Below are 27,017 nucleotides of genomic sequence, written 5' to 3'. Positions count from 1 at the left end.
ATTAGATTAAATAATTGCTAACATTTTTAGCACCCAAGAGGCAGGCTATATCATTTTTCATACCCACTCGACAGATTTTTCAGAGTTTCTTCAAATGAAGATTTTGAAATGTTCAATATGTTAGAACTCAAAAGGAAACTAAATGTCATTTCCATGGAGCTACGTCTTTTACCTGCCTGCCTGCTTTTGTTCTCTTTCTGAATACAGCCAAGAATCATTCTATTTCTCCCACAAGCTGTCTCATCCTCTCCGAAGGGAACAGGATTAAATGCAGAGTAGCATTGCTCTAGCAAGATGAATGCTCCTTATCTAAGAGATCCCCAGTTGATCTCATAGATGCAATTCCCTGATAATGTAAAATTTCTGAATTATTTATTATTTCATATTAGATCAAGAATATTATTTCTGAAAGTAGATTTGATGCACTCTGCAAGTCTGCTTTTAAAAGCATTCTTCTCTAAAGAATGATCCAGAGAGCAGAATTTGAACTCTTGGGGGACCAAACTAAAATGATTGAGACTTTTTGCATGTTAGGTGGCTTCATATACAGAAAAACAATAATGGTTCTAGATACAGTTGTGATTGTCTAGACAAGTAAAAGTCTCCAGTGTTAATGAATTGGAAACGGAACATCGTCATTCCTAAAGTTCCATTTTTTTCTCTTTTAGTCATTGTATGTCATATGGTAAAAGATAAAGAATTGCTGGTTTTTTACTTTGAGTTAAGTTTTAATAATAACAAAAGGAGTTGCAGTCTTCTTAGTGCATACTGGGAGTTTTCAGTGAATGGTTAACCACCATTTCTCCTGTGTTACAGATGAGCACACTGAGGCATGAGGTTAGGCATCTTATGAGCAACAGGACATGGACACAAACCTGCTCATAGATTCAGTGCAGAGCAATGTCCATAAATGTGGCATAGCCACACAATTGAGAGTTGGAACCATGTGGAGGTGATCAGCAGCAGCAACTCCATGCTCACTGCTATAATAGAAAGTGAATAACAAAATCACTGGGTTTTATACACCTACTGTTTTTTAATACAAAAGCTTCTAAATATCTCTGAGTGTTTTTAATGGTCCTTATCTTTAAAGGATGTTATAGGTTCACATCGAAATAGAATACAAGTTAAAATTGGTTTTTATTTGTTTGTTTTTAAAGAAATATTCTGCCTTGTCCATGCACAGTTTTTTCCTAATGCCAACCCTCCAGTTGTCACATTTATTGTCATTGATGGGCCAAAGTTGACCTGTCACAACCTTGCAGAGCACACAGTTGGTATCACAACTCATTCTTGATCTTCCATGGGTGATGGTTTGGCTAAATTTGGAAAGATGTGTATTGTAGTAACACACAGAATACTTCTGTTGCCCTAAAACTCTTTTCTTTGACACAGAAGTACTTGAATGTTGCACATTAAGTTATTCTCAGTTTGTAATGCTTCATGGTGCTTCAGAAATCCAATAAGGGAAGTAGAGCTATTAGTAAGTCAGGATTATGCTTGAGCAAAGCATGACAGCATAGAGGGTAGTACAATATGGGAGCATGGGAATAATTTGTACATGGTAAATCCTAATGCAAACTGAAGAGTAAACCAACTCATTAAGCATCAGTAAACATAATTCAGTAAACTGCACACAGAACTTGGGCTTCACTCAAGCTACGACTCTTTGGAGACAATTACCCTCATCCTTAGAATTCATGGTGTAGGTCAAATCCATGATTTTTGGTACTGGACAGCGACGTGGCTAATATTCACCTCATGGCTCTTAGCCACCTGCTCTGGATAATTAAAGACTCTCATTTTCTGCTCTGTTGACCCTATAATTTGCAAATAAAATCCACAGGACGTATGATGTGAATGCTAAAACCCCTGTGAAGCATTTTTTACTAGTTTATATGGTAGGTTATCAACACTCCCTTCCCAGTCTCTCTTTGGTCTTTCTAGGAGGACTCTTATCCTTTGTCCTTCCCATTGTGGAAGTAGAAAAAAATACTGAAATAATTTATTTTCTTCATTAAAGACAACTATTTAGATATTTTCAGAGGAGATAGATTGTCAGATTACACTATAATGGTCCCAAACAAGAATGTATTTCTCTGCCTCATACTGTTTTGTTTCTAGCATTTCTCCTTATTATTTACATTATTACATCTACTTTCTCCTGTGTGCAAACTTAGCCAATGGGTTTTTGTGAAACACACCTGGATTAGACCAAGTTACAAACTGAGTTAATTCTATGTACTTCAGCATAGGCAAAGTTTGAAAATAACAATGTCACTTTTTAAGGTCTTAGTTATTTTCTAAAAAGGTAAATTGATGTTGCTTTTGTTGTATAGTTTCCTTTTTGTCATTTGATTTTACTATATACCATTTTAAAGTAAGTATTAATAACCATACAATTAGTATATTGTATAATTGTGCCATAACTTCTTGGTCAGATTTTGTTATTCTTATTTATACAATTTTTCCTTTTATTAAAACATTCCTGTAATAAATATCTTTGCACATACAGTTTTACCCACATATTGGGATAGTATTCTAGCAGAATTGACTGGGATCACATAGTCCTTACCAGTTTGGGGAAATCAAATTTGTTATTAACTTAACTTCTCAAATGATTCTATTATCCTGTCTTGCATTACTTTCTTCTGCCACTTAACAGTCTTTTCTCCCATGGAAATAACCTATGAAAACAATTTTTCCATGAAATTACACTGACAATTTTATTGTTGAGGAGATTAGTTAACTTGGTGCATCAATTGCCATTGTACTTGTTCCTATTGTACAGTAATTATGAACAAGTGCCCGATTACTGACCCTGAAGTTCCTAATTTTGAAAGTATCTAATGTTTTTAAGGGCTTTTCTCACATTTAAGCCACAGAGGGAATCTGGCCTCTCTAGTTGAGCTGGGCAGTGGGTACCAATATGTACATTAAAGAAGCTTTTGCTACATTAAGATGGAAAATTGCTAGCTATGAGGACAACATTGGAGGTGAAGCAGCATTTGGATGCTCTTCAGAGTAAAATATATTTAAGTGGTGACTTATTGTAGTTATTTCACTGAATTCATTAGGTGAGGCCAGGACTTCTTCAGTAGTTTCCATCTTAAGGGATCTCAATACCCATGCAGGCTGCATTTCTGTCACCCATAGTGGATTAGTTACAGTTTTTTACCTTTTAATTAAACAGCTGCTGCTGCTAAACACAATTCTGAATTATTTAATAGTCCATATTACTTTATTCAACTCACATTGCTTTAGATTTTTTAATTATATGAAGATATACATTTTTTATGATATAGCTCTCCTAAAAATGAGTCGACAGACAGTAATAACTTGTTCTTTTGAGATGTCAAGAATATTTTTGCATACTTAAAAATAATTATAACTAAAATTAGAAACCAGGCTCATCAAATATAAGATCATTAGCTTTTTAAAAATAAATGTAAAATACACATTTTTTTTTAAAAAAAGTTCTGTTTAAGATGGTGTTTGTACTCCCTGTATCATGTGTGGCAAATGTTGCTATGCAAATTCAGAGTGCTGGGGAGCATCCTTCATAGTGAGGCTGTCATTCAGGCCTTCTTCTGAAACTCATCCTACTACAGTTTTGTGGCATTTTTGGCAAGACGCTAGGCAGTGTTATTCAAAGGCAGAAATCAGTCAACCCAAAAACTATTTACTGTTAATCAGCGTGAATTTGAGTGAGGGCTTGTGATTATCTTGTTACATTATTCTGAGGTATATTCAGAAGTAGTACTTAAATTCTTAGTTTTAATAAGTTTTGATGAATAATTCATTCATAGAATTATCACAAAGATGATAGATCCCTAGGAACTATTTTTAGAAAATGACAATTGCATAACCTTTCTTTCTCCTTTTTGTTTCTGTTTGTCATTTCTTTATTGTCAAACTGTTTCTTCTGTCTCCTTCCCAGTTTTAAAGAGGAAAACTTGTCTGCCCCTCTCTATACAGAGGTATTCATATGTGTATATATCTGTCTGGTTGACAATCTGTTCTCCTTGTTGCTTTACCAGATGTGATATGACATATAATAATTGCAGTATTGGACATTGGAACGAGCAGCTGAAAAATATGTCAGATTGTATTTTAAGGCTCATCACAACCCCTGAACTGTCTGGGAATTGGTGTGATCAAAGAGCCACCTTCAATATCTCAGCTTGACAGGGACCAATATCTTTACCCAAGGCCTTTGATTGAATTTCCTTAGTGGTGGAGGCAAAGGGGAACAGTGAAAAGCCTGGCTGAGGTTCTCAACTCTGGAAACCATTTAACTGAATTTAGCTGATGGTACCTGTCAGGAGATCTAGAATAAACTATTCCCATGCAACTTCTTCTGATCCTTGTAGAACATTATATAGAAAGTGTTTTTTGCCTTGTATGTCCCCTTGGTACCCCATTGATTCTCTGTCTCCTTTCCTCACTTGAAAGAAATTAGCAGTTAGTTGATCATGGAGCTAAGTGGTTGAATAAAAGTCTAAGACACTGCATTCCAATGTAGGTTTCATGTTCACAGCCTACAGTGGTAGACACTACTCCTCAAAGTCATTCATGCCCCACCTGCCATAATTATGGATTTGTGATTAATTATGGATTATGTAAGAAATGTTGACTCTGTCCTCCAAAGAGATGTAGTAGCTTATAACACTTGGTCAAATTTAGACAAGACAGCCATCTTTTGAGTTTAAAGTTATTAAAGTCATGCTTTTAATCTTGACCTGTATTGCCTGCATAGGAAAGCAGTAACCTTTACCCCTAGAATGTAGGTTTCTACAGTACTTATTTACCTGTTTTCTGAAACAACTAGAATTGGTATAGTAGCCTACACTTCTATTCCCAGTGCTTGGGTGACAGAGTCAGGAGATTACAATTTCAAGGCCAGCCTTTGCTACATACTGAGTCCAAAGCAAGATTGGTATGCATAGCCAGATTCCTGGTCTTAAAACAAACTTAATGTTATTTTGTTGTTGTTGTTGTTCCCCTGATTGACATATCAGTTTCATAAGTATAGGGACCATGAATGTTTTTTTGTTGAATCTTGGATGAATGTCTATATAATATTCATTGGGTATTACTACATAAAGGTTTGGCATTGTTACACACTCTGTTTTTATAATGAATGCATTATGTCTATTTCCTAACTAAACATACCTAGTAATAATTGTGATGTGATATTTAGTGTTTTTAAGGTATGCCTTGTGTACATGGTGATGTGTGTGTGTGTGTGTGTGTGTGTGTGTGTGTGTGTGTGCTCCTATGTGTGCATGCATGCATAGAGGCCAGAGGAAGACCTTGGGTGTCTTCTCCCTCACTCTCATTTTTATTTAGTTGATACAAGGTCTGCTCCTGAACCTGGAGCTTCTCTGACACACTGACTCTTCTGTTTTACTTCTCACTACACTGTGGTTATAAGCGTGTTCACACCCATGCCTGGCTTATGTATTTTTGTAGTCATGCCTGGCTTGTGTATGTTCACAGCCATGCTTGTCTTAGCATAATCACAGCCATTACTGGCATATATACATTTAGAACCTTGCCTGGCTTATGATGTTCACAGCCATGCCAATATATATATACAATAGCTATTTGAAGTTATTAGTTTCTGGTTGAGTCATCGCTCATTTCCCCAGTTGGCTGCTTTTTAAGTTCTTCTTGATCAGGATGACATTAAAGTTACTTGGAAACTTAACTGAAGAGTAATAGCAAACCATGAAATTATTGGCAAATTTTGTAAAATGTGTGAATGCTTTAATAATGTTTTTTTAACATTAATTTAAAAAACATGAATCTCACTGATAGCACCTGAGAGAGTCAAGATGTCAGGACAGTCTTTTCATGAGTGCACTCTGCAGACAAATCCCCATTGAAGCTTCCTCAGTGAAGGAATTCCATCTCCCATCCCCACTCCTCTAAGTAATGTTCCAGGCTCACCCTTGACTTTGATGTTTTAAACTTACTCTCTGTAATGACGTGGTATAAAGGAATAGTTGCTTCCTAGTTCTCTTAAGTCCGCCATGTGCGAAGAGGTACCTCCAAATTGAAATCGTTTTCTTAATTTCTTCTTCATGACAAAACCCAGGCATATCTTAATCACTGAAAATTCAGTTTTCCCCTAGAAAAGAAATGAGTTATTTGGTATTTGCCTGTTTCTTTGAGAGCATCTATGGCCTTGGTAGTCACAGGTCATAGACAGGTTTTCAACTGAACTGTGCAAACATCCTGTCTTTTTATGTAATCTTCCAGCTGTTTGGAGCACAAGAGAGTACACTGTGTTCTATTTTTCTGTTTTAGTTTTTATAGAATTGGCTTCTCTCCCAAGCATTCTTCTTTTATCATCCTTTGCTCTACAGTATTTGAGCTGAATAGAAATGGAACTGCACTAGAACCAGAGCAAGGAGCTCCTTCCTGTAATGCTATGTTTGTGTTTTTCTGGTGTTTTCGTTCATTATTCATGAGATGCTCTCACAATTGCAATAGAGCACATTCCTATTAAGGGTCATAATCCTGATATTGAAGTCTTCATTATCTGCTCTGCATCCTGGGTAGCATATGTTTGAGGCTGATCTTCTGCTCAGATGACGGGATTTAAAGGCCCCAGTTATCATTCACTTTATGCATTTTAAATTGCATACTGTTGCTTAATTGATGCATTACTGGCTCTTAATAGGAAAGGACAGAAATATGGATTTGAAACAAAAGCCATTTAATTTCTTTTCATTCCATCCAATCAAATTTCTGTTTTTTTTCTTTATTATTATTTTTTACTAAGAGCTTCAGAAAGTAACAGGATGGCTTCTGTTGATTGGATTCATATTTTTCCCCTGCTGCAGCAGAAAAATTATTTCTCCTGAAAACAATCTAGCTTTGTGAACTAGAGCTGGTAACTGTAATGCCATTTTCAGTGCGTACTCTGATGTCTTATTTAATTCTTTCTGTGACATTGTGAGTCATCTATGTCATATTCCCATTTTAACTGGGAGAAAGTGAGGCACAGTCATAAGGACAGTAAGAGAGAGAGCAGAAGACAAAGGTCTCAACTTCTAGATATGGTCACTTTGACTTGACTTCTTTATAGATGTGATTGCAATTCTTGAGGTGAACTGCAATCAATTCACCTCACCTAAGTCAGTGGTTCTCTAGGGGTCACCTAAGACTACTGGAAAAATCACAAAAATTTACATTATGATTAACAATAGTAGGAAAATTACAGTTACGAATTAGCCATAAAAGTAATTTATGGTTGAGGGTGACTACATGAGTAACTGTATTAAAGCACCACAGCATTAAGGTTGAGAACCACTGATAGACGTCTACTTGAGTCTGTTTTATATTTCCTAATGTCTAGTTCCTTTAATCTACACTTAGTCACTGAATGGGAACTGGAAGTCACTTCTTGTATCATCATATTGTTCAAGAGTAATACTCTTATATCAGATGTACTCAATCTTTATGTGCACTCGTGCTTGGGAAAATGTGCTCATTAGACTCTAGTGGAAAACCTAGTGACTCTCAAAGCACACACTTGTTTGTCATGCTTAAAATAAACCATCATTTCTCAATGAAGTATTAGTTGTTCCTTTAATTCCAAAACTTCTTGAAGTATAAACAAATGTGTAATTCCCCATTTTAAATACGTCTCTATTTTAAAACTTAAATTCATAGGAGAGAAAAATAAGTAACAAAGACCCTGGAAATAGAGGCTTTCCAGAAAAAGAAAAAAACTCAAGTGAATGTGACCTTTTACTCACAAATAATCATGCTTGAAGTGGTAAGTAATCATACCAAACCCATGTATTATATACACTTAGAAAAATGGCAGCAATGTTTCTGAATGTTTTCTTCAATTTTCTATGGAACTCCTTGGACCATGTTTTAGGAAATAGTTTTAATTTTCTTTGAGGGATTATCATAATTGAAAAGGTCACAGGAATCAGATGCATTACTAAAACAATTGAACTTATAAAGACGCAGCCATGAAGAATCTCTCTGGTGTTCATATCCAGAATTTTTATTTTTGCTTTGTAGTATAATAAGAGAGAAAATACAGGTTGGATGAAGGAGACTGGATCTGGTTCTTCTCCCCTCGCCCTACCATCTCTCTTCCTTTTCCCCTCATTTCTTGGTTTTGCTTTCCCTGAACTTTAACATCTGCCAGAAAAGAAAGAGTGTTGCCACATTAAGGGATTTCAAATATGGACTGACCATCCTTGCTCTCAGAATTATACAGGATAACATTAAAGGACCATCCTCAGGAAGCAGACAGTTCTAGGTTCTGCATCGCATCTGTACAATACAATGTCTCAACCCTTTAGTTCATGCTGTTCTGCATTTGAGAAAGCATTCTTTCATTTTGTTATTTTTCATGGTGCTGAAACATGACATTGTTAATAGTATAAATATTTGAATAGCATGAGAGCTAATTTGTATTTTTCTTTTCAGTTCAGATTTTGGACTTTAGTTCTGAGCTAGCTTTCTTAAGCTTTCAATAAAATTATGGGTTTATTTCCTTTTTGGCCAGGATAGAGGTTTAAAATATTTCATAGTAAAGTTTGTTAAGACATCAGGGGCATAATTCACATCCTCATCTACTTTACATCAATTCTGTTGGATTTTATCCACTGACATTTTCATGTTAGTTCTAAGGGAAAATGCCTTTTTGCAGAACACACTGGGGTTTTCAGGGAAGTTCATACTTACTGATGTATAATATCTAATCTTCTACTTGTCTCTCCCAAACTACTCTCATTTTTTTATTGTTTAGTTCTGTTTTTTTTTTCAGAATAAAGCTAAGAGCCAATCTGTTTCACTTTACATGGAGTGATTAATAAACTCTGAAGTATCCAAGTATAGAATGCTAGTTCTTAGGAAGCATTTGGTCTGTTTCTAACCTGAGAACATCCCCGAGATATTATTTTAGAGGAAATATCTATAAGTCTCTACAAGTTCACAAAAGTATACTATAGTCACTCAGCACAAAACATGTATGTAGAAGTATTTGATTGAATGTGTTTTAAAGGGTAAGAAACAGCATACAAAGATTATTTTATGACAGATGGGGTGCATTGGGAGAGATGCTAAAAGGTAGTTTTCGAGGTTTCTGTTTGGCTTGGACTTGGCCCACTGAGAACTATTTCACATATGACTTTATAACTAAACCAATAAAGAAGGAAGTAAAACATACGCAAGCATCTCCATTCATGAAGGAAAGCATCTGGCAATTAAAAGCGCATAAATATGAACCACTGCTTATGTAAGCCACAGTAGTAAATTATTTAATGGAAAGTGCATTGTGCTAGGGCACTTCAACAGCCTTTCACTGTTATTAACTTGGAAATTGAACAGTGCTTGAGATGGAGTAGGCAGAAGATAAACTCTATTGGATACAGAATGGAAAGATACTTATGGGAGTTGGTAGCATACTAGAACACTAAGCTGCTTCATTTCTTCTTTTATTCGTTCCTCCTGATAGGTGTTTTCTGAGGAGCCCTTGGTGCTGGCCCCATGTAGTGCTCTTAGGAGCACTGCTGCAGAATATCTCATCTTTGCCATCTGGCTTCTCATATGGTAGATATCTTAGCTATTTTTCTTTATTTCTTTTTTTCCTTTTATTAAAATTTCATTTATTTACATTACATTTTAAATGTTATCCCTTTCCCATTTTCCCGTCTGCAACTCCCCATGCCATTCCCCTTTACCCTGCTTCTATGAGGATGCTCCCCCACCTACCTACCCACTCCCATCTCACTGCCCTAGCATTCCTCTACACTGAGGCATCAAGCCTTCACAGGACCAAGGGCCTCCCCTCACACTGATGCTAGATCTGCTGTGTTAAAAGACATTTGTCAAAAGCAACTTAAAGGAGAAGGGGTTTATTTGGCTTAGTAATTCAGGAAAGATATAGCCTATATTTCAGGGAAGATGTTGCAGCAGGCAGGAGTTTATGATGGTAGGGACATAAACCAGAGAATGAACAAGTATTCTAGACAGCTATACAAATTCCAGGCATGCCTTCAGCGATATTCTTCTTCCAGGAAAGCTTTACTTTCTAAAGGCTCCATAGACTTCCCAAACAGCACCACCATCTGAAAGTGAGGTGTTAAAAAACGAGTCTGTGGAGGACATTCCATATTGGAAACATAGGTGTAAAAAATGTAGAAAATGAATTATAACTCATGTTTTAATAGCATGCGCACACTAAACTTAAGTCACTAGGAAGGATGGGATAGACTTCATAAAGAGTTAGATCTCAGGCAATCCCTGCTAACAATATTTATGTACAATCTGGGTTTTGAATAAAACAAACCTTCTAGTAAAGAACAAGCATCTAGTGTAAGTTGAGTTACCTGTTTGCACTAGAGAGAGGTCTATGTTTGGAGAATGAAAGTGGACCCAGAGATCTAGCGAGAATGTACAGGTATCTTATGTAACGTGTTTCTCATATAAAGAAGTTCATACTAGCAAAAGTCTGTCAGTGTGCAATTAATTGATTTGTTTTATTTGCTTTCAGTTCAAATCCTACAGGATCTCTGGGTTTTCTTTTGTCTTTCCATTTGTTATGTCTGCCTGTTGAAATCAAGCTGTTTGGATAACTTACTATATATATTGCTTAGGCAAAGTAAGAGAGATTGCCTCCAACTGGTGTTTGCTGGGCTTCCTTTCTGAAAGTAGTAGCAAACTAGTCCAGCACAACCATTTATAATCCCTGGATTGTAGAGTGTCAGACTGTGTGTAATTAGTGTGAACATTACATGTGTACCTTTACCAGTCTTTTCTTCAGTTTCTCCGATCCTTGGAAGGAAAACAACATGTAAGATGAAGAGATGTTTTTTGGCAGTTGTCTACAGGCTTAATACTGCTAAGTTTTAGTTGTTTGATGAAAAATAGGATGGGTTAAGACACATGAAGCTCACTAACTTATTAGGCTAACCTGGTTTTAGGCACATGGACAGATTCACAGTAATGTGTCTTCCTTCTGTTGATATCCTGTTTTCTTAGGAGGACTAGTTAGCAAAGTGACTCAGTCTCCTTAAGTGTAGTTTGTGTGGGTTTGAATGAGTCTGAGTTGCTGTTCCATTGCTTGTCTTGTTAAAACCAAAATTTTATATCTTGCCCATTATTGCTCTTGGTGCTTTGGGGCAATAAATATTCCAATAAAAGACATATACTAATATATCCAGAAGGGTGTGGATATTCAGATAAAACTGTGACAAATTGATGCAGGTGGCCTCCAATGGTTGATACCATGCCATCATTACTAACCCAGCATCTTACAGAATGTTAAATGCTGTCAGTCAATGTCCTGTCACTAAGACATTTGTGTTTCTCCAGAAAGGGACAATGAAACAAGCTGTGAAGGTGACATCTATACAATAACCAGGGACTTTAAGCTTTGCCTGGATCTTTGAGATTAAGAAGAGCTATCTCTTCTTCACAGCCTCATAGGTCAATGGGAAGAGTCTGAGAAATCAATTCTTGCTGCAGCCAGGAATATTGGAAAGGAAATCAAAACTCACTTATTATGCCAAGCTGGTTTACACCAGCTAAGAGTCTTAGATATGAATTTTAAAATCTGAGGCTTAGCAACAGAATATGCAGTAAAATCTCTTGCCAGAAATGTAGCATCATAAACAGTTGTATTCTTTCTGCATGAATCAATAATATGACATATTTAGCCTCAGAAGAATGACTGTGTATGTATGTGTTGTGGATAAGGATAAATTGTGTATGGGTCAAAAGAAGAAGCTATTAGGTACTCATTAGCTGTGTTAATATGTGTGAGAATTTATTATTTAGTATATATTGAATTCAAAGGAAGTCCAAGATATTTACTACTCATTAGTACTGTGGGTGTATTATATAAGAATAATTTAAAGTTCTAAGACACCATATATTGTTTGATGATAATATGCTATTCATGAGGCCTTAATCATCAGGGCTAATAAGAAATTGTATTATAATTGGAATGTTGCGTTTCTTCCATGCACAGGAGGTATGTGAATGAGCTTTGGATACAAGGTCTCATTATGTCAGAGAATGTCTGTATTCTGTATAGGTTACTGCAAGTGACTTATTTTTAACAAAGGACATATTGAAGATATAAAATGATTTCAAGTTTCATGAACATTATGAAGAAAATTAGGCAAGAAATAAAATTTATTAGCTGGCAATAATAAGTGAAGTTGAAATTCTTCTCATATGTTTATTAGCCGTTTTTATTTTATCTTTTGAGGACTGTCTGCTCATTTAAAGTCATGTGTGTGCATATAGCATGAAAGTAAAAGTCAAATTGTCTATGCGAACAAAGGGAAATAATGAGAAGCGGAGAGTGAAGGAAGAGAACAGGGAGGCAAGCAAGGAAAAGTCCCTGCATATATTACATAGTTCTATAAAAACTTAAAAATCAAATTCAAAAACGTGCACAAAGGTATGGGATAAGGAGGTGCTATCTGAGCCCATGTCTAAGGAGGCCATTGCATGAAGGGTGATAAAGAAGTGGGATGCTTCGAGTAGAGGGAGCCGATCTTGGGAGTCTTTGGGTTAGGATCCTTCTGGACTATGCATGTTAGAGGCAAGCATTTGCAATGTTAATTACATTTGTCTTTGCATTCAGTTGTTGCTTATACTGTAAAAATTATTGACCTTATATATGTGCTTTTTACTGGTTCTTAAATAAGAATTTACAACTATCATGTGTGTGTGTATGTGTATGTAATATATGTGTGTGCATGTGTGTACATGTGCATTTTATATATCTTAGAACCTGATTAGTCTATAGGCAGAGGCACAAATTGATTATTTTCAATGGTTGTGGTAGTTAACATTATATTCTAAGATGGTCTCCTTTGAGACTGCGCTATTTGGTCCTTTGGAGTACATTTAGAGACCTTGTAGCCATCACCACAGCTGTCTATTTCCAAAACCTTTGCTTCATTGCCTTTAAAGATGAATCTTGTACTATGGTGACATCCCTGTCCCACCCCCATGTCCACCCAGGTCCACAGAATTTCCAATAACTAATCTGTTCTCGCTGCTCTATGTTTTTCTGGATTAATCTATTGTGGCCACTTTACCTATATGTAATCTTACGAAATACCAGGATCATTGACTTCTAGCCTTTTTCTTTTTTCTACAACTCACAACTGTTCAGATAAATTTTCAGATGGTAAGAAGGAAATAAATAAGAGATAAAATCTGGTGTTGTTGCTACCATTAAGCAATACTGTATAGAGTGACATGACCTTGATTCTTACAAGGCAAGAGGTCTGTAGGAGGAATTGTCTCTAAAAGAGCAGTCAAATGGTAACTAAAGAAGAAGAACCTAGCAGGTCTTCTGTTCCACCTCCTTTTCTGTCCTTAAACATGTATAATAATTGGTTTAGAAATGGTTATTCAAAGTACTGGATAGGAAGGGGGGCTATCTTTATGATTTTGAGGCTAGACTATTCTCCATAATAAGCTATAGGCTAACCAGGGTTACATAGTGAGATCCTGTCTAAAATAAAAAATGGCAGTGTTGCATTCCACACAGTCTTGGAGTTGACAGCTGCAGGGCAAAACAGTCTCTATCTCTTTGTAGATGTAAAATGGATTTGGGAATTCCAGAGACCATCAGTGGCTCTCCCAGCCCAGAAGATCTAGGAATGACTGACACTTACTTTATACAAAGGACTTGAAGAAAAATCTGATTAATCTTTGCTTTTCTTAAATAGAGTACTGGGCTACAGACATGAAATTGAAGGTCATCCTCTTTAGTTCAGCCACATTCTTTCTAGAAGAATAAGAGTAAGAATAAGATAAGAAGAGAAGGAGAAAGAGGAAGTAGAAGAGAAAGAAAAGGAAGGAACAACAAAACAAAGAAAAGAAAATGTCACTGAAGAAAAGCAGTTTAAAAAACAACAGATATCCCAATACTTGAAGTCAGCACTTATATTCCAAGGGAAATGCAAATAATGCAAACATAACAGACCATAATAAAGCTATCTACCCAGCCAGACTAAAGAATCTTTCATTCTCTCATTTTTCCTGTGTTGGGTAATAAATATATTCCCAGGAGTAGGAGGGTGGTCCTGTGGAGTCTCACTTCACTCATAGGCAGAGTCAAGGTATTACTGTTCTGAAATATATGCAAAAAAATCCAATAACATCTGAAGCAGCCAAGGAGGCTTATTTTATTAAGAATTTGAGTAAATGTCATTTTCCCAGGCCAAGGCAGTTCTGTAAGAGTGGAGGCTCGTGTTTGGGGATTCCTCTGAATCACCAGTGGTCACAGCTCATTGCCTCAACCCATCTCCTTAATATATATTATGTTATGTGTGGCTTAGGTCAAAAAGGAAGCTGATCTTGGCTATATTTCTTCATGAGGTTGGGGAGGATTTTCATTTGCTATGTACCTCTGAGCTCTTGGACATTCTCTCATCACCCTAACTGCAAGTATATTGAGATTAACAGCTTTCTTATATCAATGCATTGAAAGGACTTTGATTTTCTTTAAATTAAATTTGATTCAGTTACCATGTTAGATAGGTAAATATTCTTGTTGGAGGAGAGGGATGATACTCACATTTAAAGGGAGGAGTAGCATCATTGTAGAAGAAGTGGTCTGCCTTGGCCTCTGCAGGAACTTGCACTCAAACCACACTTGCTTTATCATGCTTGTTTTTCTTGCCTTCCTTGTTTTCATGGTCTCCAGTCCCCACAATCCCCACAATCAGTTCCTTTCCTCACCAGCCTCATTTCTTTGTAACATATCAGTAGAGAGAGATAATTAAGGTCATGCAGCCCCCATCCTTTCTTCCCAAGTGTATCATCTATGGTTACCTCCTGTCCTTTCTTCTAACGTGGGCACCATCTATTTTAGCTCTGACCAGAGTTGAGGAGTTAATATATGTTGTTAAGATTTAGATAATAATTTCAAACTGATCAGTCATCTCATCTTGGCACATTACGTGTGGCTTCTCCCCACTGGCCACCATGTGTGAGTGTCTCAATCTTTTCTTCTACAGGATTTGTCTGCTACCACCTTCCTGCTGAGTAACTTTCCAGATGATTCAACATCATGTCTTATAAACATAGGCCCCAGCTTTAGTATCTAGAGAAACATGGAAATGACTGGTTTTTGTTACTGAGATCAATTTCAAACCAAGGCTTTACCCTCTTCTATTGATGGATATGCGGAAAAAGGAGAACAAGAGAAATTCTTATTCTGTCATACAGCTTAAAGAAATTACCCTCAGGTAATTTCCCTGACTTACTACTACTACTAGTTATAGTCTCAACTTTTCCTATTGTTTTGTGGTGTTTGTTTTGTTTGTTTTGAAATAGGGCTTCATCATTCAGTCCTGGTAGGCATGAAACTTGTTATGCAGGCTAGACTGGCCTTGAACTCACAGAGATCCAACTGTTTCTACTTCTTCAAGGCTGTAGTCAGAGATACCGACTGCAGTGTCTGACCTTGTAGTCAATTTTATGTTTCTCAGATGGCTGTGTTGAAGAGAACACAAGTGTGGTGCACATGCCTTTTAACACTTACCACAGAATTTATAGGGCATCTTATAAAGTCGGCCCAGACTGCTGAGCCTGCTCATCTCCCTCAGGTTTTTTCTTTTCTTTTCTTTTCTTTTTTTTTTCAGCTAAGGAGAATGTACCACCTTAATGTATGCACATAGATACTTTCTTGTATGTTGTACTTCCTCTCTGCCTGGGAAGTCCTCATCAGTTCTTACTTTTGCATATAATTATTAAAAACAAACAAAAAACAAAAACCCATTCTGCTCCTTTGCCCAGTGCCATGCTCTCTCCAGCCTGCCCTCCACCTGGTTATCTCTTCATCCTTGCTAGCTTTGCCAAGCCAGAGCTCCGAGATTGTTCTCCTGCCAGCCTGTGCTCCACCTGGTTACCTATTCCCTGGAGCTCTGTCCTTTGCTCAGTCTTCCCATACCAAAGCCCATTGAACTCTGCCCCGTCTGTGCTCTTTTTCTTCCAGCCCACTTTAACACTGAGAATGGAAGACACAAGACAGCCTTAATCTTTTAAAACTAGCCAGATAACTCAATGGCTGGTGAAGAGTATCCTGCCCCATCCTCCTTGGCCTCCACCCACGGCTGAGGCTACATACTATAGGTGCTTTGAGACCAACATGTCTGCCGCTTTCTCCCCTCCACCACCTTTCTCTCCTTTCTGCATCCTCTTTTCTTCCTCTTGGGACCCAGAAACCCCACTTCTCCCCTTCCCCCAGCGATTGTCGTCTACCATCTTTATTGACACAATCAAGTTCCAATTAAGAAAACAACACCTACACCTACATTTACCACTCCAACCTGCCAACATCTGCAGATTAGGCATCCTTAGCCATTAGTCTTCCGTAAGATTTCCTTCCTTCTGTCCTCCCAGCAGCATCTGGCTCACTTCTTGCACAGATCACCAAGTCTCTGTTGTCTCTTCCTTCCTTTGTAGAATTAAAGCCTTCTTATGTGTTTGCACCAAAGTAAAAACTAAGGTGGATAGCAAGAGAAATTTGAGGTTTCAGTATGAAGGTAATGTGTCATTGGATAAAATATCTTCCCAGACCATAATAGAATAAGAAAGGGAATCAATACTCAGGCCTTGCGTGGAGAATCACTGCATGCTGTATAATGTGCCTTGTGGTGTATAATGTCCCTTCATTACAGGGTATCAGCCCTGGAAGGAGTTATGAATAAAATGTTAAAGGAAATCTCATACTGAGAAGGTTCGTCTTCTTCAGTTAAAGGATATTTGCAACCACTAGTCTTGTCATCTGTAAGACCTGAGATATCTAAAAACAGATACAAAGAAGAGTAAGCACAACCCTGCCATCCGGTGTGAGAGTGGGGCAAGGGTCAGGGTGGCCATATGATGTTCTGCCTATAGTAGATACTTAGAACTGAAACTAGACTGTGAAGTTAGCATGCTTAGTCAGATGCTTGCTTGGGAAGGTTGAGGCCATGAATTTGATCCTTAGAATCCATGTGAACATGATGAGCATGATATGTACAGGGCATATGGGAGGATCCTTGAACCTTGCCACCAGACACTCTAGGCTAATTGGTGAGCTCCAGGCCAAAGAGAGATGGGCCATGTTTCTGAGGATGACACTGAATACCCATGTAAATCTGCTCCTACACACATACACACACACACACACACACAGAGAGAGAGAGAAAGAGAGAGAGAGAGAGAGAGAGAGAGAGAGAGAGAAAGAGCAAATGCAAGAGAGAGAGAAGAATGACTACATGTATTGGCAGCACTAGTAAACCAGGTCTTTATTGCCTTCCTTCAAACTAAATACTAAAGGAAGAAGAAATGTCTTGAAGGGGATACCCCAGAAGATCCTTGGAGAAGCAACAAAGACCTGCAGGAACAGATGTCAGATCTTGAGGAGAGACACCCACTCTCCCAAGTTCTCAACTGTTCTTAATTATCCTCTACTTTTCTATCACAGAGAAATCCCTCGAACACCTGTCATTTGCATTAATTTCTCTTAAGAGTCCAGCTGTGACTGTTCCAGCTGAGAGACTTTGTGCTGTGCACCCTCCGAACAGATGCTCTGGAATCAAGAATCATGGGATCCCTTCTCGAGTGGATGCTGTTAACCCTTGTGAACCCTAGTTTCTCTTTCTGTCAAGTGAGGAGGCTTGAAATCAGCACTACTCCACAAGGTCTTTTGTTCCTGTTCATGTGTTTTTCTGGAGTGTGAGTGTGTATGTGTGTGTGTGTGTGGTGTGTGTGTGTGTGTGTGTGTGTGTTACATGTATGTGTTGTCTCTGGAGATGCCTTCTTGGATTTTGAAATGTTTTGTTTTGTTTTGTTTTGTTTTGCATGTTTGGCTAGCTTGCATAGCCAGCAACATTGGGGGACCATCTGAAACTACGTCTCTAGCACTGGTATTATAAGCACATGCTGCCATTGCTAGTTTTGTTTCCTGTGCATTATAAAGATCAAATTCAGCTCTTCATGCTTACACAACAGTCACATTAACGACTGAGCCATCTGCCCACTCATGTTTTTTTTAATTTGGTTGTTGTTCTATTGCTGTATTATGTTTTATGTTTTATTGTTTTATGTTGTTTGTTTGTTGTTCTTAATAAATATACTTCTTGTTCCTGGTATAGTAGTACATTTCCTTAGGCCCAGCACTGAGGAGACAGAGGCAGGTGGATCTCTGTGAGTTCAAGGCCAGCCTGGTCTATATAGCAAGTTCTAGGTCGGCCGTGACTTACAGGTGAAACCTTTTTTTTCCCAGAAAGAAACAGAAGTTTGTTGCTTGTTAACTTTAAAAACTGAGTAGTTCATTTTTTAAGATTGAGTTTGTATAAGTTCATTTAAAGATAACTAAGCTTAGATCATTGCAATTTGCTACACAAGCATCAAGCGAGAAGAGGACATCAGCATAGGCCATAGCTCAAGTTTAGATTTGTGTTTATGAAAAGAGTATGTGCTTTGGGGCCAGCTCCTTGGACGCTCTGGGATACAGGAACCTCTTGCTAAAGGCTGCCTAGAGGGAGCAGCACTTCCAGGGTCTAGCCTTTGTTTTACAACGAAAAGTCTCCTGTATTTCTCTGAGACTAGCCAGTGGTGGTAAGAAAGCAGCGTGGCTGTACCTTGGTAGAGTATTGGCAGGGGCTTTGGGAGAAAGCCGCGGCAGCCTGTAATTATGAAAATAAAAGTCTGGTAGTCTGAAAGACAGTGATGAGATTAGCAACACATAAATCACTGAATAATAAAAAGGGAAAGCTTCACTTGCTTTTAGCACACCCCCCGCCCCACCACCACCTCAAGCTTGTTGCTTAGGAATCTGGTAGGGAAGTCATCTGTGTCAACAGCTTTCACATTAGTAAATAAAATAACTAAATAAAAGCCCCAGCATTAGCAGCTCGGAGGAGGAAGGTGCTTGATATGAAACACAGTGCAGGTTGATCATGCTTTGCAAAGAAAACTTTATAACCAATGGTTAATAGAGTGGAATGAACTGTCAGGCAGATTTGGTATTGAAGGCTACTACTGCCCTGCACAGCCTCTGACCTTGAGCAAAGAGTGTGAAATTTGTGTACCTGCTCCCCTCCCCCAGAGAAGCAGAGCTAATACAGGATAGAACCTCCTTCTGGGGAACTGTAATCAGTCAAGGTGCTCAGCATAGGAATTCTGTGCAGCAGGTGCTTCATGAGCATCCTTTCTCCCACAGGTCCCTTGCAACAGCATCCTGCACAGGAAACTTGTACCCTTGAGAAGGTGTGGCTCTTTTTCTTTTAATTCACTGTTTGCCAAAGTACTGGAAGAGATTATTTCCTCTAGAAAAATCTATGTAAGTGTATATACGTGGTTTTGTAGACAAGAATTGCTACATATCAGGCACAGACATGGCACAAACTGTACTAGGGTGATGGCAGTTTCAGAAATCAGTGGAAGAAGAAAGAGGAGCTTTTGTTTCACCTTAGTTATAAGTTATAGGGACCAGGACTCAGTATTTTCTAGAACATGTTCACAGAATGAGTTCCCTTGCCTTCCTGATGGAACTGTCCAACTAGCACGAAAATATTTTCTGAGCACCTAAAGACCCGACAATCATGTAGACGATGCTGTAGACAAAATTTGTCCTGTGTGTAATAAAGGAGTGATGTAGGCTGACACCGAAGTCTGCATTTCATTCCGATGCTAGCTGCAGCTGTTGAGGTATTGTAAACTGAAGGGTGACATGATGTGGTCTGCTAGTTGCCTAGGTATCTGTAGCTTCTGAGTGGAGCATGGATGGTGGAGGATCCAGGCAGAGAGGTGTGACAAGGCACCGTTCTGCCACACCGAGCTGTTCTCTTCTTCATGGTTCTTTTACCTGTCTACAACCATCTGTAGGTTAGGAAGTGAACTGAGTTTATTAATGAGAAGCAAAGCCACCTGGAGGATGTCTCTGGGCTCATTTGACAATTGGTTCCAGACCCTGCCCATTAGTAATAGTGCAGCCTTATAGTGCTGATATCTCTTCTAAGTTCCCTCTAGATGTATTCATATACTTAGTAGTAGAGTTGTGGGATTACATGGTAGCAGTATTTTTTAATTTTCAGAAGAACATGCACGTTTTTTATAACGGCTGTGTTAATTTTCATTTCCACCAACAGTACATCAGAACCCTGCCTTTCATTTTCAAGAGTATGTTTCTTCCTCATCTAAACTATCACTCATTATTTTCAAATGTCTGTCATAGCCATTCTAGTTGGATTTTAGCTCCAGCAGTCTTGGTTAAGTTTTCTCAGATTATAAATACTGTTAAACATTTTTTTATGCACCTGTTGACTAGATTTATGGTTTATTCTGAGAATTGCCTATTGAGATCTTTATCCAGCTGTTGATTGGTTGGATTAAGTGCATTAAGTTTTTCTTTCTCTTTCTTTCTTTTTTTGATTCTCTTAGATTGAGTTCCTTATATATTCTACATATTAGCTCCTTGCCAGAGGCACAGTTTCCAAACATTTTCACTACTCTGTAGATTCTCTCTTTGTTGTGTCAGTGAATAGATGGATAAAAACAGTGTAATATATGTACACACACACACACACATGAATAATATTCATTGTATGGTAGTGAACAGATCATGAGAGTGCAGTTTATGTATAATGGAATACTCTTCATCCATCAAAAATGTTATTTGTGGCAATATGGATGGACATAGAAGATATTATATGAAATTAGCGAGAAGCAAACAGAGAAATATGAAATGATCTCATTGCTATTATATTTAAAGTCATTAATCTCATAGACACAAAGAATAAAATAGTGGTAGCCAGAGACCATAGAGCTTAAGGAGCAGTTGGGAGAGAACTCAGTGGGCCATCGGGGACATAGCTACAATTGGAGAGAACTATGTTCTTTGCTCCATTGCACAGTTGGGTGACTGTGCCTAACAATTATCTAGCATTTGAATTTGTCTTGGAGTGTGTGTGTTTGTTTATAATCAACTGACTTTTAAAAAATTAATAGCACTACTTGAGCATCTCTCACTAATTTGAAAGTGGTGGCCATAAACCTGTAGGAGGGACAAGCAGGCTTTGGAAATGTGTGAGCTCAGAATTGGAAAACATGGTTTGGCTCAAGTGTGTATAACCAGTTTTAACAATTTGATTTTTATAATAAATGTCTCCACTCAGAATTTTAAGTAATGTTTTAAAATTGTATAGAACCAAAGACCTCTACTTTGCCTCTGATCTAGATTTATAATAATATTATATTTAGTGCAATTACCTGTTGATAAAAATTTAGCTGTGGAATGCATATTCATCAATATCCTGAGTTGTGACCTTTTCTTACCACTTTCTTATTGACATAAGCTTCCATAGACAAGGGTTTGGAAGCTGTGCACCACTGAAAAGGATTTTCTCTAATTCTGAATATAGAGCAAAGAAAAGATGGGAAATGCATGCCAGGAATAGCAAGTCAACTAAGCTATTACTGTTTAGGTGAAACAAACACAGTGTAGTATGACCTGAGTTGACAGCACTTTTATGTCTCTAGGAATATACATGCAAACTTATAACTACATAGTTAGATACAAGGTCATGAAAAGGCATTGAAGAGAAGGCCCTTGAAAGAGGCTGGTTCACTGGACTTTGGAAGATAGCCGAGAGAAATGTAATGATGGGGAAAAAAGCTCTGAGGGGAGACAGTTGGTTTATTTGCCTCAGATTAGTGATGGGTGTGAAGAGACCATTTACACAATGTTGCACTAATGTTACATATAAAATATGACATCATATCATGTGATCTCAGAGCCTCTAAGTATTAAGTATGTACATTAAGAACTAGTTAAAGGCTTCTTATTTAAAGAGTTCATATTTGAATTAGGAAGGATGGCATGTCAAATGAACTCTGTCCACTCTAAACATCAGACCCTCTTTTCTTTTACATACATTGACCTTGGATTGGATTTTCTTTTTGTTTATAGAGACTCCAAACCCTGTTTATATTATAGTATATGTTATGCAAAAAGATGAATTATGTACTGAACAGAGTGGAGAGCTTTAACAGAGGCAAAGCTTTTCCTGAGTTTGCTCTCCCGCAGCTGGTGGTCTAGGGATATTCCTGTTTGAGACTAAAAGATACTGAAGCAACAGGGAGACTTACAACCTGAAGATACCAATTTATCTCCTGTTACTATGATAAAAATACCTTGACAAAAGCAACTTATCAGAGAAAGGAATTATTTAGCTTACATCCCAGGTTACAAAAGTTATGGTAGGAACATGAAAGAGCTATAGTCACATCTATAGTCAGAAGCAGAAAAATAATAAATTCATGCATGCCTATTGGCATTTGGGCCTCTCTCTACACTTATTCCACCCAGGATTCCCTGCGCAAGGAATTATGTCCACAGTGGGCTAGGGTCTTCACATAACAATAATAACTGTAACGGAGACAATCCCCACACACATGCCCACAGGCCAACGCAATTTAGAGTCTTCATCCCTCAATGAAACTTTCTTCCTAGGTGAATTCCAGATAGTAGAAAGTTAACAATTAAAACTAACCATTACCCCAAGTACTGCCAGAAAATCTTCTGAGAAAAGTAACACCTAAGAACTTGGAAAGGTAGACGGATAAACAAATTCCTGGAGAAAATTAGATAGTAATTGTAAAGAACAACAAACTGGGAAGAAGGACATTAGATCATGTATACATATTAAGAATTAAATCAGCCTCAGTGAAAATATAGTTAAAACAAGAGCCTTCTGGTTTGTGGTCCTTTTGTTAATCATTGAAAAAGCTATAACAAGGAATGTTGGAAGAATGTAAAACACCCATCAAGTCATTATAGTCTTTGTTTAGAAGTGGGGTATGAAAGTGATACTTATATGTCATAAACAGTGTAGAATTAATAGCTCAGAATCTGGGTTCAAATCCTACTTTCTACCTCTTTGTGGTTGCATCTATAAAAAGTTATATAGAGGAGAGCTCATAGTAACTAAGGTAATTGTTTCATTGGTTTAAATATGGTCTAAACTTAACATGCTGTGTTGTTAAGGAAGTGGAATGTAAAAGTTGCAAATCTCCTAGAACAACACTATAGCTGCATTGAGATACTATTTATAATAGGAATATACAAACATGATCTATCTTATCATTATGAAATTACCTATTAATCTTTTGGTAAGGATTTGGGACTAATAGCAAAAGGTTTGCTCTAATTAGGATGTCCAAGCTTCTGTGCTTTTAATATTTGAGGCTGTGTGTACTTGTCATTATGGATGTCACTTGATCAAATGCTTTCAGAAGAGAAAACTATTCCTTTAAAGATGTGAACTCTGTTTGTCATGGGGACTTGCATTTCCTTATGATCTCTGGATAATTACTACACTGCTGCTGACCTAGCTTATCTTGTAATTTGCTTAGCAGTTTATAAAGTGTATTTAAGTTAAATTATAAATGTGTATTTCTAAAAGGCTTAAAGTTCACTACAGTATCGTAGTCTTCCAAGGGCACAGTGCAATTTCTAGTGTATGAGTTCATAACATTTTCTGTTTTAAGATCCTTTACTGAAAATAAAAAGAATGAGATTGCTTATATCATTAAACCTGGTGGTATTTGCCATACTAAAAATTAAATCTAGGAGAATTTGAAATTGTAAATTCATCTAAAATAACAGCAAGCTCATTTTACTTTAATAAGATACTTTTAAGTAAAAGGAACCTATATTTTCAAAAAAATTGAGGAAAATGGCAAATGGCATTGATATACAGTCTCAAAAAATTTTTTAAGGTCTAACTTAGTATGTTAATTAAATGCAGTTGTAAAATCTGCCACAAAGAAAAATGGCAAGATTTCAGGAGAGGTGTAGAGGGATACCCAACATATTCCAGTTGATTGAGGAGTAATTCCCTGAGGAAATGACACATACTAAATCAAGATCTCAGACATGAGCAGGTAAAGGCCGACTAAGAGCATAGTACATAATGAGAATGTGGTAGTGGTAGTATAGTAGGGGTTGTTGGTAGCATTTAAATAATAGAAGGAAAACCCAGGATGTCTAGAAATATGTTAAACATGTTAAATAAGGGGAGATAGACCCTTGAGGCTAGAGATACAGGAGCTAGGATATACTCACCTAAAACTTTGAAACATGCATGTAGAAGTGTGTGTGTGTGTGTGTGTGTGTGTGTGTGTGTTGTATGTGTACATACATGTATGTATATTTGTGGGTGTGCAGACCTATATATGCTCAAGGGAGGACATTAGGTATTTTGATGTATTAGTCTTTACTTTATTCTAAGGTCCCTCTCTGATCTTGCGGCTAGCTAATCTGGCAGCTAGTAAGCCCCTGCTATCCTCCTGTTTCGAATTCCCATAGTGCTGGGATTGCAGGCTTACCAGTTCATCCTTAGCATTCCCCTCACCACTTGGGTAATACGAATAGATACTCAGATCCTCTTATTTGTACAGCACCTACTGAGCCTTCTTCCTAGCCCCTACCTGTTGAATTTTAGTGTGGTGGGAAAAGGCATGTTCCCTTTTAAACACCTGAAAAAATATAATTCTCTGTATAAAAATAGGTTGATGAGATATGAAGGATAGGTACAGAAAAACAGTTTAAAATTTTTACTGTAGGAGGATATGGAAGAAATGATACACACTTAGGAATCAGTACAACAGAGAGCTGGTAACTGATAGGATATGAGCCAGGAGCTCCAGTGAAGTAGCTTCCACAGAGTTTTCTTCAGCTCACCCATCATCATCTTTCCCACATGGCTTTTAATCTAATGAACAAGCCATCAAAGTAGATCATGGAACAGAAATACTGTTGAAGCTAAAGTCTTGGACTGTATACTCCTATTACACTCCTTCCCCCTTTATCATTTCCTATCATTCTGGAAGCATGCCATCATGTATTCTGTAGAATCATAGCTTGTTCATATCCAGCATCATTTTGCAGTTATCCAGGAACTGATTGTTTTAAAGTGCAATTATTAGAAGTTCTCATGCTTCAAAGCAGACATTATTTGAAAGAGCGCTTGGTTAGTAGATCAAACTATTACGCTCCTCCCTCTTTTATCCCTTTTAAATTCTGAGAGCTCAGTACCAGGTAACAGAGGAGTCTGCCCATCATAACAGTAGCTGTCCTGAGTTTCCAGATGTCCGGAAGTTTCTGCCAGAAAAGGAAGGCAGCTGTTTGGAATGGAGGAGTAGAGAGTACTGCAAAACATGTCAAGAGTTTTATCAGGGGAGTAAGATGACAGTTGGTAGCAGGAAAGGGTGAACAGACATTGGAACATGTCTGGAAAAATCAATTTTCCTTTTGGTTAGGTATAGGCTTGACATTCAGACATACTGTGTTTTATAGAATCCAGCTTTTGTCTGGAATAATCTATGCATTCAGTCTTGTTTAAGTGTAATCTATAGAACTAATAGAAAGTATATATAGTCTGATCAGCCGATGTGTTTTTAACCCAGAATTTGATAGATAGGCAATGTAGTGGGTAGTTTTATAAGCAACTTTGCCTATGCCTGTACTACATGTAGAACACTATCTACTCCCAACTAGACAAAAGCTGTCAGTCACTATTAAAATGACATTTAAAGGTATAATAAAGTGAAAAGTGTCCTTGGGGCTTTATCATTTTATGGAAATGGTATTTTAGCATTCGCTCGTCAGAGGTATAGCTTAGCTCATCTTCAATAGAAGCAAGCTGCCTTGGAGTTTCTTCTGTTGTGATAAAGCACCATGGTGAAAAGTAACTTAGTGAGAAAAGAGTTGCACTCTCAGGACATATTCTATCATAGATGGAAATCAGGGCAGAAGCTCAAGGCAGGAACTGGGAGGTAGGAGCTTAAGCAAAGACTGTGGAAAAAATGCTTATTAGTTTGGCCCTGGTGGTTTGCTCAGCCTGTCTTATTCATCCAAGGACCACCTACTCAGGTATAGTACTGCCCGCAGTAGCTTGAGTTACTCTATATTAATCATTAATCAAGAGAGTGTCTCATAGACACCCTTACAGGTCAATTTGATATAGAGACATTTTCTCAGTTTAAATTCCCTTTTACCAGGTGACCCTAGCATTTGCCAAACTGTCAAAATTCCCAAACAGAACAGAAAAATATTTGACCCTTAGAACTGTGTGTAGCTTCCTAGAAGGTTCTGTCTGAGCAGACTACCCACTACTTTGGGTAGACTAATTGTTTACATTATTGCATAAATTGTCCCCTGATTTTGAAATACCTTATAAACCCAGCATAGCATGTGGCCTCATGGGAAGCTGGACAGCATTCATTGTTTATGGTCAGGGTTCTCAACTGACATTTGGAAAATAGGGTGTGTTTGTTGTTTGCTTGTTTGCTTCCTTGTTTTAGAGACAGATCTTTCTCTGTAGCCCCAGGTTGTCTTAACAAGCCATCGTTTTCCTCAGCCTCCTAACCAGCCTACCCAGTGCTAGAGTTGTAAGATTGTGTTACCAGGGCCACCTAGGAAATAACATTTTTTTGTCATCTTGATTTACAGTTTGTGCTGAATGAAATGTGTGTTCATTTTACTGATAGGCATGTACTTGCAATGTGTGTTTATTTACCACATCAAGGAATTAGGTCTTAAAAAACTGTCATTTAATATTAGAAAATAAATGTATTATTATTCTAAGAGTTATCTTTTATCATTGTAAAGGCTTTCAATGATCTCTTAAAAATGACTGAAAATTCAGAGTCAGGTGTGTTATATAGGAAGTTCTAGATCAGCTTATGCTATCCTATGAAACAATATTTTAAAAAACAAGAAACAGAGGTTCTTGGAAATTATATATGACCAAATCAGACATTGTACATGCATTATATATAAAATTCAAAATAACTATGCAGAATAGGCTTTCTATATTGTTTACTTCTGAGTCATACACTGTCAACCACAATTTTAACTATTATTTTGACTAAATAACCTCCTGCAAGCACTTACCAGCAGGTTTACTGACAGCTCAGCATATATATACCTAGACTTGTCTTTTGTCCCCATT

General features: G+C 37.5%; 1 protein-coding gene and 1 long non-coding RNA gene across 17 annotated transcripts in view; both read left to right on the top strand.

The window, feature by feature from the left end:
* Fhit (fragile histidine triad diadenosine triphosphatase) overlaps positions 1–27,017 on the top strand; it is a 1,878,988-nt gene that overhangs the window by 1,000,112 nt on the left and 851,859 nt on the right. The window lies entirely within an intron of this gene.
* The window catches only part of LOC116073147, a 74,378-nt gene continuing 54,054 nt past the window's right edge, over positions 6,694–27,017 (top strand). The window contains exons 1-2 of the long non-coding RNA XR_004111694.1: positions 6,694–7,792; positions 13,734–15,257. This is a non-coding gene — a long non-coding RNA (uncharacterized LOC116073147). The remainder of the gene's footprint in view (positions 7,793–13,733; positions 15,258–27,017) is intronic.

This window comes from Mastomys coucha, unplaced genomic scaffold (assembly GCF_008632895.1).
Source record: "Mastomys coucha isolate ucsf_1 unplaced genomic scaffold, UCSF_Mcou_1 pScaffold10, whole genome shotgun sequence".
Taxonomy (NCBI): Eukaryota; Metazoa; Chordata; class Mammalia; order Rodentia; family Muridae; genus Mastomys; species Mastomys coucha.
This window is presented reverse-complemented; position numbering and strand designations above follow the sequence as displayed.